Source organism: Desmodus rotundus, chromosome 2, assembly GCF_022682495.2.
Source record: "Desmodus rotundus isolate HL8 chromosome 2, HLdesRot8A.1, whole genome shotgun sequence".
Classification (NCBI taxonomy): Eukaryota; Metazoa; Chordata; class Mammalia; order Chiroptera; family Phyllostomidae; genus Desmodus; species Desmodus rotundus.
The window spans coordinates 6,083,933-6,099,097 of NC_071388.1; positions in this window are offsets into that span (position 1 = coordinate 6,083,933).

The window sequence follows — 15,165 nt, forward strand, 5'->3', positions numbered from 1 at the left end:
ACCCTTGTGCTGGCACTTCGGGCCCACCTGGACGCTCCAGGATCATGTCCCACCTCAAGATCCTTGATCACATTTACAAAGTCCCGCTTTTTATAAAAGGTAACATTTCTGCAAATCCAGGGATTAGGACATCTCTGGGGGGAAGGGCATTATTCAGCCAACCACGTGCCTTCGGCAGAATTCTTGGGCTAGGCCATTTTACTGGCCGCCAGCCAGCCTGGCGCTCAGTGGTGGCCAGAGTGGTTAAATCATGGGACACCACCTATGTGACCACATGTGTGTGACGCAGAGCTCCAAGGGAGTGGAGTGTGGCAGACGCCCTGTGGGGCCTTGCTGGTAAGGCCTGCCCAGAAGATACTCCCAGGAATATTTATATCTTTGAAGGTTGCTTGGATCAAAGGAATAAAGGTCAAATGACCAGGGCCGTGTTGGCGATGAGCCCCTTACCTCGAGCCAGCAGTCCCCGCCTCTATGGAAGCAAACAAACAAGCCGTATTCTGGCTGACGGGGACTTGAGACGCTCCGGAAAGGCACCCCAAGACCCAATATCCCCAAGACCAGACCTCACACTTCCCTCCGAGGTTGAGCAATATAGAGCTTATGGGAAGTGAGGTCACTTCTCTGTCACTTTAGCCAGAGCATAGCAGAGCGCAGTTTACAAAGTGCTAGTGACAGTTTGGCTCAGCTCATTTTCTCCCCCAACCCAGCAGATTTTTTCCTCCCTAAAAGCTTTCTTTTAAAGAACTGGACCCTGAACAGGCACAGGGAACTGGAATACTAACAAACACATCATTAAACATATACGACTTCCTTCCAGCACATTCTGTCCAGATGCAGGGACAGTTACAGCATTCGGTTTCGGACCGCCCTCATTACGGTTCCTGCCCACCCCTCACTTTATTAAATTGGCTTCAGGCAAAAAAAAAAAAAAAAAGTCATAAAGATCTAAGTCGCTGCTTCTCCTTTTTTTCCCCCCCAATTAAATGAATCTAAATGGGCCATCGCTGCTTCCAGAAGAAAACCTAAGACATTTCCCTTTTTCTCTATTTTTCAAGTCCCGAATAGCTGCCGCTATTCTTAAGCATCTGAGAATCCAGCTGATTGCTCCCAAGTGAAGCCCCCTTCCTTCCTCGGAGGAACAAATACTTCCCGAGGAAGACTGCAGCTGCCCAGTCGGTCACCCACCTGCCCGCCGTTACACAGCAAAGTGACTCAAAGAGGTCCCATCAGCCAGAGCGTTGCTGTCCCTCACGCTCGGTGCAGTGGGCTGAGTTCTGTCCCGCAGAAAGATGCCCTGAACCCAGACACGGCACCTGGGAAACGGAGCCTTACTTGGAAACAGGGTCTTTGCAGAGGCGATCGGGTTAGGATGAGGTAGACAGAATCGGCGGGCCCCAATCCAGTGACTGGCGCCCTCCGAAGAGACGGGAGTTTGGACACAGATGTGCGGAGGGAGGGCGACAGAAGACACAGGGAGAGTGCCCCGTGTCAGCAGTGACGCGCCTCAGCCCAGGAGAGCCAAGGATTGTTGCCAACCACCAGAGACTCGGGCAAGGAAGGAAGGGGTCTTCCTCTGAGCCCCCAAGAAAGAGCCAACCCTGCCGACGCCTTGATCCCAGACTTCCAGTCTCCGGGTTGTGAGGCCGTACACGTCTGTGGCCTAAGCCTCCTGCCCGGGCAGCTCTGCACAGCAGCCCCAGTCAACGTAACCCCCGAGGCCGGCTAAAACGCCCCCTTTGGTCCGTTGGGTGCAAAAGCTGCTGTCTGGCTTCCTTCTTAATACACCTCTTCTGCCTCTCACAGTTCCTAAGCCCTACTTAGGCTGCAGATCTGAGAGAGAACCGCCCATGCCCTCTTGGGATTTGACTAGCTTGCTCCACAGGGGAAAATGGGATGTTCCACCCCAGCCCGCCCTCCCCACAGGTTTTCTTGAAGTAGGCTGGAAAGATAGTAATACCATACAGCTGTCTCTGAGGGACTCGGGGAGGGAGGGTAGATGGTGTCTAGTGGGTGTCTAGGGCTTGCCTGGTCTCCTGCTGGGAGCAGCACCTGGACCACCCCGTCCACACCCATGTCTGGTGAGGGCCAGGCTTCCCATTCTGCAGGTGCAGCGCCTGTGAGTGGGATCTGAGCCAGGTCTCCTTGCTCCAAAGTCCACACAAGGGGTCACCCACAGCCTGGTGTCCCCGTGGAACCTGTTCTCTATCTGGGCCTCCATGCAGGGCCATTGAGTTTATTTCTGTTCAGCTCAGCGTCATCATAGCTGCGCTTCCCAAACTCCCAGCAAGCCTCAGAATCACGTGGAGGGCTGGTAAAAACACCCATCGCTCCCCCTGCTGCCATCCCCAAAGTTTCTGAGCCAGTGGGTCTGGGTGGACCCCAGACTCTGCGTCACTAATGCGTTTCTAGGCAATGGTCCAGGTTCCAGGGCTTGAGAGCCACTGGCTTGTGTGACCCTGGATGGCATCAGGGTAGCTCGAGCCCTGGTGCCCAGTCCCTCCCATGACGGGAGAAAAAGGTGAGAGAGAGGAGGCCTTCTCCTGTCTCACCAACAGCCCCCCCCCCAACCTGTCCCTTCCGGCTGCCTCCACCAGCAGGAACCTCGTCCTCCAAGACCCTCCCGCCCTCAGACAGCCCACTTGGCCTTCCTGTTTGTCCCCCATTAGTGGTTTGGTCATCTGGTAAAGGGTCACCGAACCGCTGTCCATGTAGCAGACCTGCCCACGAAGAGACCTCATCCCTTTTTCATTTCTCCCGGTTGGCATTGAACTTTCCACTTGGAATCATTTCACTGGGCTGACCTGCGTCTCCCCAAAATTCACATGTTGCAATCCTGACCTCCAACACCTCAAAACGTGACTATGTTCTGAGGCGGAGCCTTTAAAGAAGCCGTTAAGGTAAAGTGGGGTCATCGGGCTGCACCCTCATCCAGTCAGGCTGGTGTCCTTCCTTTGTTATATCACAATGTATGTATTTCAAATGGACAAAAACATTAGTCTTACTTCGAGTATTTTAGGTTACATTGCCTTTGAATGGGAGCTTGCTGCCAGTACTTGGAGGTCTGCGGGACACATCTAGGAAATTTGCTGCTGGGGAAAATGAAGACTGCTTAAATCAAGTGGGGGCAGGGGGGGGCCTGTGTGTTTGCCTTTTCATTAATTGCTGTCACGCTGTCCCATGGTGGCTGCCTTCTTGCGTCACTGACGTTCGAAGGCCGTTCTGACCGCCGTCCCAATAAGAGGAGGTCAGGACAGACACACACAGAGGGACGACCAGGTGAGGACACAGGGAGAAGATGGCCACTTACACACCCAGGAGCAAGGCCTGGGGGAAAACCAACCCTGCCTGCACCCGATCTTGGACTTCAAGCCTCCAGCGCTGTGAGGAAATAAATGTCTGTTGTTTAAGTCTGGTGCGTGGTATTTTCTTACGGCAGCCCTAGCAGATGAACACCCATTGTTTGCATTTCTGTGTCCCCGCTGCATTATGAACTCCCAAGGACAGGAACTGTGTCTTCTCACCCTTGGATTCTAAGCACTTAGCATGTGCCGGGGATGCTTAAAGGCCATAAGAATGATAATGATAATGAAATAATAACCATGATTTATCGAGCACTTACTATGTGTAGGTCCTGCACTCAGCACTTTACACTCACTCCTCACAGCTATAAAACGGGGGTACTACAGTTAGCACCGTTCTAAAAATGAGGCCCGAGAGAGAGCACAGAGAGGTGAGGAGACTCGCCCACAGATGTACAGCTCGTGAGTGGTGCCTGTGGTGGCCTGAATATGAACCCCAAAGATATCCACGTCCTAATTCCTGGAACCTGTGAATGTCACTAAAGAGACTCTGGAGATGTGATTAATATAAAGATCTTGACATGGAAGATTATCCTGGGTTATACAGATTCGCCCTAAATACATTTACAAGTGTCCTTAGGGGGAGATTGAACATAGAGAGAACAGGAGAAGGCAATGAGATCCCTTAAACAGGATGCCACTCTGCTGGCCTTGAAGACACAGGAAGGGACCCCAAGCTAAGGGATGCCGGTGCCCCTAGACGCTGGACAAGGCTGGGACAGATTCTCCCCTGAGACCGTGGGAGGGAGCCTAGCCCTGCAGCCCCCCTGACTTCAGCACACACTGATTTCAGACTTCTAGCCTCCAGAACGGTGAGAGGATACATGTGTGGTCACTTGTTACAGCAGCCCCAGGACCCTGATACAATGGGAAAGAATGTAAGCCCAGCTAGTCTGTCTTTGAACCTGCACTGTTCTTTTGCTTTGCTAAGATTTTTAAAAAGTATTTCCTTAAGATTTTAAGATTTAAACTTTTTTTGTGAGGTTGTACTTCATACAGTGAAGTGCACAATACATTTTGACAAATTTAAACACCAGTGTAGCCCCCACCCGGACAACATACAGAACAGACCCATCCCCCCTTTCCAGCCAATCCGTGCCCTACTGTTCCAAGGCAGCCACGGTTCCAGATTTCTATCACTGCAGGTTAATTTTGCCTGTCCCTGAACTTAACATAAATAAAAGCAGATAGTAGGTTGTGTGTATTCCTAGTTGTTTTCCATTCGTTAGTGGTTTGAATATACCACAATTTGTTTATCATTTGTTCAGTGTCCCCAGGAGGGAATTTGAAACATCTACACAATACTAATCAAACTAGAGCTCAAACTAGAGCAAGGAGTGACACCCCAACCAGGAGGGTCACGTGTGGGGGGCTTGTCACGAGGTGGAAATGAGACGACCTATGCAAGGCCCAGAGCAAAGCACCCACGGGAATGTGTCTTTCTATCCCCCTCACTGAGCGGAAGTTCTTTCGCCTGCAAAGTAAATCACTTTGGCCCACAAGGCCACATGATGAGATTTTAGGAGCTGGGGGCAGGGAAGACTCAACCCTCCACCTTGTAGGTTGGGCAGCTGGGTCTGTGGAATGGAGTGACAACAGAGGCACTCAAGCAGAAAGGGAACACAAATACATTCACTTTAATGTGGGTGGGGCAGGCATCCAGCAAGAAGGGAATTCTCAGATAAGTTGGTGAGATTTGAGAGCTCACCTACTGGCGTGACAGGGGAAGGGAGGGGAGGGAGGATGAAGCCTACTCAGTGGAGAGTAAATGATTTTTAGGAAAGATAAAGAGGCCCTGAGAAGATTAGATGGGAGGTGTGTGACAGTTTATCAGGGTGTGGTGCTGACGCCTGGCCCACTCTCCTGTGATAAGAGTCAGTCTTCCAGGTGGATGACATTCCTGGGAAGGGGTCATATGACAATCAAGTCCCTCTTGGAGGATCTGGCTTCAGACAGATATGGGGAGTTCAGCCAAAGCGTCTCCATAAAGTTGCTGTTTTTCTGGTGCTCCATCTCAAAATCATAAGCATGCCAAAGTGGCACATTTTGAAGTGGCATGTCCTCAACTCCTTCATAATCATATGTCTTTTACATTTGCCACGACCTTTGATCTGCTGTTAACGTCGTCCTGCTACCCAACTCACAGCCAGGGGCTCAGAGTCCCGTCCTCCAAACTCTGCTTAGGGCCCAGTGGCTTCGCTGACACTCATCGCCAACAACTGTGAGCAGCTCTCCCTTCCACAGGTGACAGGTTAGACGTGGCCCCTTGGGCCAGAGCGCTTGGAGAAAAACAGCCCCAGCCACCTTCTCTCTCTCTCTCTCTCTCTCTCTGTCTAAAAGTTGCTCTGGGATTATCTATCCTTGAGGATCAGCTTGCATTTAGCGAATTAACGTTGGAGATATTTTTCAAATCTTGAAAAATAGTCAAAGACTCGTATCCACGTTAGAGTGTAGACAGGGGTTCCTTTTTACGAAAGAGACGAGTGATTCTCCCATTGGCTGCAGTAGTTCTGGACGCCATGGGGTTTGCCCAGCTGCTTTCCCTCCTGTGAAAATCGGGCATCACCTCTCTGTCTCCCTCCCACCTCAGGGGCCCAGAAAAGGATTCTCAGCCCCTCCTCGTCAGGATACATGTACGTATGTGCCGCTGCGTAATTAACCCTGGTGAGTTCCCCACGCAACACGAGATCCAGAGTGTTAATGATCGGGCACATCCCCTTACGTGTCCCTCCCCCTCACAGACACACTTACGCTGAAACGTGTTTAGCCTTGTTTTTTTTTTTTTAAAGATCTTATTTATTTATTTTTCGAGAGAGGTCAAGGGAGACAGAAATATCGATCGGTTGCCCCTCACACATGCCCAACCAGGGGCCCGGCCTGCAACCCAGGCATGTGACCTGACCAGGATTAAACTGGTGATCCTCTGGTTCACGGGATGAGGCCCAACCCGCTGAGCCACACCAATCAGGGCCTTGTTCTTTTCTGATAACATCGTTTTATGATATAGAAGTTTATTACTTTTGCCAGAGGTTGTCGTGTTGAATGTCATTTTCTGAGATTCATAGTTTCCACTCAGTGTTTCAAGTTGCCAAGATTTATTCACGTGGTCATGGATGGTTGTAGTTAGTTCTTACCATGAGATGCTATCTCATTACGTGCCTGCGCCGCAGTTGGTTCGTCCTCAGTCCAGTCTGCAGGCAGGGTGTTATTTCCAGGGTTTGGCTGCTCCTAAGAGTACTGATTACAAAGATTCTTCTGCATTTTTTTTTTTTTTGATGGATGTGGGCGGAGTTTCTCTTTGGTGTGTGCCTGGTGTGACTTGATAAGACACTTCCTAAATGGCTTCAGCCATTCTCCACGACCACCACGCCATCTCTCCCCACCCCGCCTGACCGATGAGGGAAAGGGGGATTGCTCGGTAAGTGGGGCCAAAGAAAAATGCTCTTCCACACAGAAGAGGTGAAACAGGCTGCGGCCCCACACTATCCCCATGACTCCAGGGAGCTCAAAGACTTACAATGCAAAGGCCAAGCTGGTAGTTGAAAAATGAGATGAATATTTATCTTAACGTGAGCAGAGAAGGACTTCTTAAGACACAATAGACATAAACCATATTAAATGAATGACAATTTTGACTCAAAATTAAGAACATCTGTTCATCATAAAAAGACCTTAAAGACAGTCAACAGATAAGATGATACATTAATATACGTAGCAGAAACAGGATTCACGTCTAGAATACACAGGGAACCCTGACCATCCAAGAGCATCCTAGGTGGTTCTCTGTTAATATTCTGCCCCCACCCCATCCACACAGCAGTAGCCTGTGGTCCTTTCGCAAACTTGAACCAGACCAGGGCATTCCCCTCTCTGAGTGCCTCTGCCCCCAGGTTCCTTTGCTCAAAGTCAGTCTCAGCTTGTGACTTGCTCGCCCTCATTTGGCCCCTCTTGGCCTCCAAAGGCTCTCAGGCCTTCTGCCACCGGGGTCTCAGCAGGCGTCACAGCCCGCCCCTGGAAGGGTCTTCCCCAGCAATCCCTGGGGCTGATTCTAGAAAAAGTCCATCCTGACCACGCTGCTAAAGGACGCCTTCAGGCGTCACGGTCACAGCAGGCGACCGTCTCCCCATGGCCAGCACTATGCACTCCCCCGGATGAAGGAAGAGGGAACAGCCCTTCCTGGAGCCGTGGGTCAGGTCGGCCTGGGGAGCAGGGGCTTCAGCAAATGGAGGTTTTCTCAGGTGTCTGGACAGCACCTCTGACCCCCACTGTGACTGGGATGCGGCCTGAAGACAGCTCCATGATGTCAGGACCTCACACCCACTGTGGTCCCAAGTGCACACCCACATGTGAGCACACACAGCCCTGACCACATGCAGGGTCCCAGAGGGTCACAGGCCCTGGGACATCAGGCTCTGCACACATGGCCAGGCACACACGTGTGTGCACACGCACACACACAGTAGCAGTCACAGTCACTGCCGATTACGTACTTCACATACTCTATCTCTAAATCCTCCCAGCATCCCTGGTACCATTACCCGGCATTGTGCCGATGAGCAAACCGAGGCGTCGAGGGGTAAAGTGTCTTATCTGAGGAATCAGCTCGTGAGAGGCAGAGTTGAGCTTCTAATGCACATTCTTGCCACTTCCTGGAAACTGCTGACTCCTCACATCAACCCCGAGAAGGACAAGCAAGGACACACGGTGACTTCAACAGATCCCAGGACTGACTTCGGATCACAACACATTTCTATTTACCTGCCAGGAGCTTGGTCTTTACTTTCTGATTCAAAGATGGGAGGTAGAGGATGGGAAGTCACGGGTGCATGAAGCACACTTTAAAGAGCCTTCCCACCCTCACTACAAAAGGGAAAATGGGAGAGGGACCAGGCCATGCCTGTCAGGTGCCCACACCCACGTCAGGAAGAGCTCCCCTTTTTCCAGGCAGACTCGGTGCACACCAGGACTCACAGCTTGTGCAAGGAGCACAGGGACTTGGGCCCCTGGCATGCTCCTTTGGGTGCCTGGTGCAGGGCACGGCCTGCGCAACTGTACACACGGCCCTGTGACAAAAGGACACGGGCCTTGGGCACAGTGGGTGCTGGAGGAAGTTCTGACTCTGGCTGGCTTTCCCAACCCCCTGGGGCCGTGTTCAGAGTAGGAAAGGAACCGGGAGGCAGAGGAGCCAGCCTACTCCCAGCTCAGCCAGCAGACCTGTCCCAAGAGAAATGTGCTTTGTCCAGGTGCCACCAACAGCACCAGGAGCTTTACCCCATCTGTCTGCCTGTCTCCCCCGCTTCTGTTCTCTGCTCTCTCTCTGTTCATGCTTCTCCCTGTGTCCCTGACTCTCTCTGATAGATTCCATTTAATTCGTTGCAACAGATAGAAGGTCTGCTCGTGTGGATGGCAGTTCCTCACTGTGGAGAACCGGAGAGGAAGCACTCCATTCAGATGGCAGGCCTGAACCATGCCTGGGATTGGCCAGGGACACTGTTGCCATGGCAACCCCATTTGCAGCTTCCTGCCTGACCCCCTGTACTGAGCATCACCTTCATTATTACCCTCAGCGACACACCGCAGATTATTAAAGCACTTTAATTAACTCAGCTGTGGTGCAGGGGTCTTAGTCATTGCCTGTCACCCTCTCTGCAGCGACCTGTGCCATGCCACCTCTCCGAGGGCAGCCCATGAATCAGTCCTGGCCTTCCCTGCACATTTGGGGCTTGGAGAAATTTATATCCAAATAGTACTTGGGGACATTTAAGGAAATTGCTGCAGCTGCCTCCTTTGCCTTCTACCAGGCACGAAGTTCCGTTTGTCGTTCTGAGGCACAGTCATTTTGGGTAGACACTGATGTCTTGGAGAAGGAAATCAGCACGTTGTTAGACACGTGTGGGGAGGGTACAGTTGGTAGTTCATTTACACCTGGGGTTCCAGCGCAGGGCAGACAGCAGTGACCAGGGCAGACGCAGCCCCTGCCTGCCTGGACCTCAGCTGCAGGGAGGGGCAGGGAGGCACTGAGGGGATGGATGACAGGACCCAAGCCAAGCAGATGGCCCCAGAGGTCGCTGGGCATCAGGGGCTAAGGACCCTAGAAAGGAGAGTGTACTACACTGAGGTGACCCTTGTTTTTCCTTTTGTAAGAGTCAATCACTGGCATCTCATGGAAAAGGAGACACAGCTACACCTATGTCTCACTCAATGGACTGATTAATAGGTATGAAGTCAGGAGGTGTATAAATATGCACGTGAATGAAGAGAGAGAGTGGGGTTTTGTTTGCAAAAAACATCAGGATTTCAGCACTTATCTCTACTTTTGACCATTCTAGTCCTCAAAAGTACCGCAAACATCACATATAAATGTGAGGAGTGAGCACGTGGACCTGGACTACCTAGCGAGAAAAAATATACCTAAAGAATTCAAAGCCAAGGAATGGAAGACAACATGATGCTCAGTACAGACTGCGGAAGCCACTCTGCTTGTCGAGGAAATCGAATCCGTTTCGATCACGTCTGTCACAGCAGAGACACGGAGATACTCACCCTATCTATTTCACAAACACACCCCAACACAGACCGCGCACGTCGAAGTCCCAGAACCAGTGCAAAGCATTTTATTCGCATTACTTCATTCAATCGTTTGTTTATGTTGCCTAGCAAGTGCGCATGCAGCATTTGCCACGTGCCCGGCAATCCTCTGGGTGCTTCCGAAGCAGTGGCTTATCTCACCTTCGCCACTACCCTGGGAAGGAGGTGAAAGTACAGTCCTCAGTTTCCAGATGAAGAGCCGAGGCCCGGGCAGCTGGTGCCTCCTGTGGAGTTCCTCCAGCCAGCCTGCACCCACAACTCTGGCTTCCAAGCCCCTGAGCCAACCCTCCACAGGGCTCTGGGCTCCCTCCCATGCTGGCCTTCATGCTGTTGGCTATTCCTCCTCTTCACACAGCTACTGCTGTGTGGTAGCACAACTCAGTCTCTCTGAATGGGGCACAAGCTCTAATTATCTTGTCTCTGCGAGCCATTGTTCAGGTCTCCACCTGAAACAGGCATCAAAGAGTTAAAGGCGTGTGGGAAGATAATGCCTTGGGCTTCTTAGGAAAGCCTTCTTGTAGCTCACCACCCCATCCATTAATGGAAGGGCATGACCACTGAAGTCTAAAAGAAAACTCCTATTTCCCTGACTTTGCTTGCTTACGTTTCATCCTTCAAAGGACAACTGTGGTGCAGATACCAAGCCAGCATCAGATAAAAGTGCAGAAGCTGCATCTAATCAGCCATCTTTACCTGGGGACCTACTTAATAGCCACCTGCCCCAGCAAGTCCATCATTACAAGCAAGACTGCAACTCAGCACTTGCACCACAGTTGGAGTGAGTTCTAGGAGCCGTGTGATGACCAGAGTCCATCTGCACAGCCCTGTGGAGGCCGGTCTGACAGGTGTCTTCATCCCGATGATGGAAATGCAGGACCGTGGAGGTTCAGCAACGTGCCTGGGATTCAGCATGATCACCAATGTCAAGATCTGAATTCAGTGCATTCCTGCTACACTCCCTTGTCCCAAGCAACGACTGTAGCAATCTCTCCTTTTTCAAAATCAACATTATTCATGTGTAATTTACATGCGATAAAGTGTATCCAATTTGCTTGTCCAGTTCGATGGGCAATGTAAACACTAGTGTAATCAATGTAAAAAACATATATAGAACGGTCCTGTCACCCCCAAAAGTTGTTTCCTACGTCTTTGCAGTCAGCCCTGCCCCTGGCCCTTGTCATCTGCCAGCAGCTCTCTGACACTGTAGATTTGACTGCCTTTCCTGGAACTTCATATAAATGGAATCAAATACAAACTTCAGATGAAGGGGAGCAGGTGCAGTGGTGGGTGTGCGTTTACAGTTTGCTGTGCTCTGAGAGGCTGGGAGGACATCTGCATCCAGGCCTCTTCCCTACCCTTGATAGATACACCGGCCTCCCTGGCTCCGGGGGGGGGGGGCGAAGAGTCTGGTTGAAGCAGGGATGGGAAGGCAGGGCGCTCAATCTCTAAGCACCGAGAACTCAGCATGGATCTGCCCACAGTTCCCCACGCCTCTGTCCACCTGTCCCTTTCTCAGTCTGCTTGCTGTCTGTGTGTTCCTCTTCAACAACGACATAGTGTATTGCCTGGAGTCCCCAGAGTGGCTCTCAGCACCTTTGCTTCATTGCGTCCTTCTCAGCTCAGACCCCTTTTGGAAACTTTCGGCTTCCCAATGCCTGTCATCCCCAGTCTCTGACTCCTGGTGTCCCCCGTTTTGTTAGATCCCCCTTTGGTTAGATCACTTCCATCACTGGCTCCTACATGTGCCCTGGAACTTGGATTTTGTTTAAATCCGTTGCTTCCCCTTCAGTTGCAAGCAGATCTGATGAGCTTTAATAGTGGTAGGAGGTTGAGGTTGGGGCTCTACGTAGGCCAAAGTTTTTGTTGTCCCTGGACTGTGGGCCTCCTTGGGCTCTCCCCAAAGCACATTCTCACTGCAGAAGTACAGACTGGTGCTTCCTCTTGTTTCCCTTTCACGGGACATTAATGAAAAGGTAGGGGTGATGTGTGGGGGCTGCTCTGGGAGAGAAGACTCTCAAGAGGGACACTGGATTTTGAGCACGGGCAGACAGGAGAGGCCCACCACTCTGAGCCTCAGTTTCCTCATTAGACACCTGGGCTAGGACCCGTGAGGGGAGCCCTCACCACCTGGCCTTGCACCTACCGAGCACCCAAGACTTGTGCACTGTGGTTCATACACACACACCGTGCTCACAGGGCTATGATGGAAGTCAGCGTGGAAAAATTGGTCAAGAGAGTCAGGCCCTAGCCGAGCCTACCTCGGGGTGCACTTCCTCAAAGCCTCACTCTCCGATACGTAAAGCCATGTTCTTTGCCTCAGATCCGTGCCTGGCAGAATGATCCCCGAAGGTGTCCATGCCCTGACCCCTGGGACCTGAGAAACTGCTGTGTTCCATGGCAAAAGAGACTTCAAATGTAATTAGGCTTACACATTTTAAGACAGAACAATTTCCCTGGGTTATCAGGGTGGCCCTGTCTCGTCATGTGAGCCCTCGAAAGCAGAGCACTTTCTCAGGCCGGAGTCCGAGGAGGGATGCAGAAGAGGGGGAGTCAGAAGGACCCCAAGGATGAGAAGGATTTGGGGCCTTTCCTGTCTCTGAGATGCAGGGACCATGTGAGGGACCAGAGAGGGGCCTCTAGGAGCTCAGGATGGCCACAAGGAATCGGGGACCTCAGCTCCACAACTGCAGAGAACTGGGTTCTGCTAATGACCTGAGTGCACCTAGAGCCAGGTTTCTCCCCGAGCCTCCCAATGACGGCCTCGCTAGTAGACACCTTGAGTCAGCCTGTGAACCCAAAGCAGATAAGCCCGCCGGGCAGCCCAGACTTCTGACCCACAGACTGTGAATGATGGTGGTGAGCCCCACCTCTCCCTGTGCTGACTGAGCTCTGAGGCCCCGGTCTGTCAGAGTCAAGCCCAGCCTCTGCACTGCTGCATGGCCCCATTTCCTCTCCCTCTTCTTCAAGGGGTCCCCTGCTGCCCTGGCCTCCAGCCAGGCAGCCTGCTCTGGGGCTGGTACTCGCCATGTGTGCCCCCTCCTAGGGCCCCTTCCCCCAGAGCACACTCACCCACAATAGCTTCTTCACTCACCACCCCAGGGACTTTGTTCAAACCATACTTCTCAGCAAGACCTGCCTGACTCCCTCCCTCAACTGCCCCTACTCTACCGCTCTCTATAATTTAGCACATGTATTTTTACTTATTTATCCTACTTCTCATCTGGCTTTTCTATTGGACCAATGGTTCTCAAAAATGGGAGATCACTGGCCCAGTCTGGAGAATTTTGGATTGTTGGGCATGACTGGGAATCTGCTAGGTTGTTGTGGGTCAAGGCCAGGGATGCTGCTAAACATCCCATGTACCCAGCACCGCCCCACAAAGAAGTCCCCAGCCCAACTGTCCATGCTGCTGAGACTGGGAAACCTGTCTGAGAGCGGGAACTCCAGGAGTACGGCAGTTTCCCTGTTACCACTGCGCCCAGCGCCGAGGACAGAGCAGGGCCCGGAGCAGGCGCTCCCATGGAGACATTTCCCTGAGTGGCCACGCAGAGAATTGCTCTTCAGGACTCAGGAAGTGAACTGGCTGGTCTGTAGTCAGCATCATCATCTCACCCTTCCCCAAAGTCAGAAAGCCAGGACTCACTTCCAACTTTCCCTTTCCTGCCCCTCCAGGGTCCACAGGGACACTCTGTCGCTGCTCAGGGGCTCCTATCTCCCCCCACCCTCCTTGTCCTTTCAGCCAGGAAGCTACAGAAGGTGGCAGGATCCCACGGCTGCAGGGCAGGAAGTGGTGCAAAGGAAGCAGGTGGGCCCTCCTCCTCCTCTCCAAAGAGAAGCCCCACGGCCTTTCCTTTCGGGCTTACCTGGCATTCACACTCAGGAATTCAGATGGACGTGTCTCCCAGTGGGTAGTCGGCGTTAGCGTTGCACTCCCTGGGGCTTCGGGATGACCAGGGTGGGCTTTCCGCCTGGCTGAGACACTCGGCTTCGACAAAGGGAGTGAAGCCATGTTCGCTGAAAACCACAGGAAGACAAAGAAGAGATTCAACCAAAATTCTCAAATAAGACTTTCTCCCAGAACCTAATGTTCTGGAAAAAATCTTCCTAATGAGTCATTAACTGGTACATTATCAGCACCCTGTGCCAAAGATCAAGTGGGTCACTCCCATGATCTCTAGAGAGCAAGGCATCCCATCACCGGGCAGAGAGGCCCAATGCTTACGTGACCTCGGCCGCCGGCCCTCGGCCAGCGCTGCAGAGACAACGCTCAACCCCATCTTTGCTCAGAAGCAAACTCCTGAGACCCACGTGTCCCCAAGCCCGGGAAAAAATAGTCCTATCACTCAGGCTGGTTTTCATTTCCCATTTGTCGGGCGCCCATTTTTTGAGAGTGAGTTTTCCCCTTAAAGAACTCCTGGTTGTGTAAGACTCACTCTCCTGCTCAGGAACTTCGCGTTTCCAGCCTCCTGGCTACTCAAGGAGAACTGCAAGTAATTTTAGCACTGCTAATTGGCTCTGTTAAAGAAACTTAGTTGAAACGACTATGATTCAGCTCTTAATCATAGCATTTTATTATACTTTATCACACTTCAATCATAGCATTACAAAAGAAACTTTATTCTCTACTAAAAAAAATAAATAAGTTACCTTAAAGTCTGACCATTTTTTACGGCCAAAACTGTCTTTCTATGTTACACAGATGTTTCACAGCCCCGGGAACTGGGGTACATGGAGAGAGAGCGTGCGTGCCCTGGATGTGGGAGTCTTGGGCCTGAGTCCCAGCTCGTTCTTGTACCTATTGACACGTTTGGAGAAAAGTCCTCACCTTCCCAGGCTCTGCTGGGACCACAGGTACGGGTAGCCCTGTCTGGGGGATGAAAGGGGATTATTTCTCATCAGGAGAAGCCAGGGGGAGCTGGGACCAGGGAGGGGCGGTGAGCGGGGCTCACAGAGTACCCCTGCAGGAAAGGAGCACAAAGAAGCAGCAGCACCTGGCCTAGAGAGTCCCCGGGGGCAGAGCAGGGACAGAGCACAGCCCCAGGCCTGACGCAGTGTTGTGTGCAAGGCATCATGGAGGGGAGGGCCAGAGAGTGGGGGAAGGGCTACGGAGGGAGGGAGTGCTGGGAATTGGAGTGTCCCAGGCCTCTTGGGTTGGTAAAGTAGGCCTCCTCCTCCCTCTCTTCTCACCCACCCCGCCCACCGAGGAGCAGGGCCAGAC